The sequence below is a fragment of the Sparus aurata genome, chromosome 24, assembly GCF_900880675.1.
Source record: "Sparus aurata chromosome 24, fSpaAur1.1, whole genome shotgun sequence".
Lineage (NCBI taxonomy): Eukaryota > Metazoa > Chordata > Actinopteri > Spariformes > Sparidae > Sparus > Sparus aurata.
This window is the reverse complement of record NC_044210.1, coordinates 20,593,586-20,594,966: the sequence shown is the minus strand read 5'-3', so window position 1 is coordinate 20,594,966 and position 1,381 is coordinate 20,593,586. Positions and strand designations below refer to the sequence as shown.

The 1,381-nt window shown below is 44.1% G+C and overlaps 1 long non-coding RNA gene across 1 annotated transcript; it reads left to right on the top strand.

The window, feature by feature from the left end:
• LOC115576719 (uncharacterized) lies at positions 1-715 on the top strand. The gene is made up of 2 exons (XR_003982926.1): positions 1-301; positions 407-715. It is a non-coding gene; the product is annotated as an uncharacterized LOC115576719 (long non-coding RNA).
• The last annotated feature ends 666 nt before the right edge of the window (positions 716-1,381 follow it).

Here is a 1,381-nt window from a genome sequence, read left to right as displayed (position 1 = left end):
GAATCAAACCCTCGACCTCCAAACTTCCAGCGCTGGTTTCTCCTGCTGAGCTAACAGGAGGACGAGAGCAAAGAGTCTCTCAGAGGTTTTCACTCCTTCTTCTGAGCAGCAGCTTTATAAAGAGTCAGGATTCAAACCCACAACCTCCAGAGCAGCTCATCAGAGAGCTGAACGTCCTGCTTTGAGCTTCTGCCTCTTTTATTTGAAGAGCTGTGTTCAAAGCTCAGACTGACTCCAGGACTGAAGTCACAGTGTCACAACTTCCTGCCAGTCCTCCAGCACACTGAGCTACCTGCTGCAGGTGTGTCAAGCTGTCAGTCACATTGTGCTTGTAGACACAATATATTTGTCTGTGTGATTTAGCTGCTGTGATAGAAACCAGAGGGCTTTGTGACTCTCCACACAGAGATGCAGTGTGTGTGTGCAGCCACCAGAGGGCGCTCTGCCCCTGCAGATATGTGTTGGGTCTGTTGGTGCTCTGCAGAGAGACAGCATGGACACCAACGAAGAAGAAGAAGATGGAGGAAGAGGACACACTGGAATGTGTTCACGTGTGTGTGTGTGTGTGTGTGTGTTGACGTCACAGTTGTGTTATCACACATTTGTTCTGTTTAAACTGCATCAAGGAGAAAAATCTTGGTGTGTGTTTCTGGGATCTTGTGAGAAAGTGAAGTATTGAATAGAAGTGTTGAGATGAATTAAAGGAAGACGTCAATAAAAGTGGAGAGTTTGTAGAAATGGCGGCTTGGTTTGTAATGAAAGCAGCGAGAGGCGGCTCAGACCCGGTGTCAACATCTGTCACCTCCTGCTGAACACCAACATCACTCGGACACACAGGAAAACATTCTTCATGTAGAACATCTGCTGAATTATCAACAAGGTCCAAATAATGCAGAATGAGTCAGAGACAGAGTTTCACACACTTTAGAAAGTGTCTCCAACTCAACAACTCACTAAACTGACACATTTGTTAAGGGAGTCTGGGGACTTTCTCCACGGGGACAAAGAAGGAGCCTATATTGTTCCTGTTTAGTGTCTTTGTAACATGTGACATGTTTAGATCAATAACATGTTTCTTCTTTCATAAATGGAGTGTAAATGGTGACATCAGTGTAAACAGTGTGTTCAAACAGCTGATCAATGTTGGCAGGTAAGACTTTAGCACTTTAGACACAGAAGCAGACAGGCTGGTACAGACATGCTGCCACAAACTGACACTTTTTACAAGGAGACAAACAACTTCAGCTGAAAGATTTAATGCTGAATTTACAACAAGGACACAATGACTTACAATCTGTCACACACACAGTTTCACTACGTTAGAAAGTTTGTTAGTTTAGTTTGTGATGTGTGAAAGTGTTTCAGTATTTCATCCGGCTCT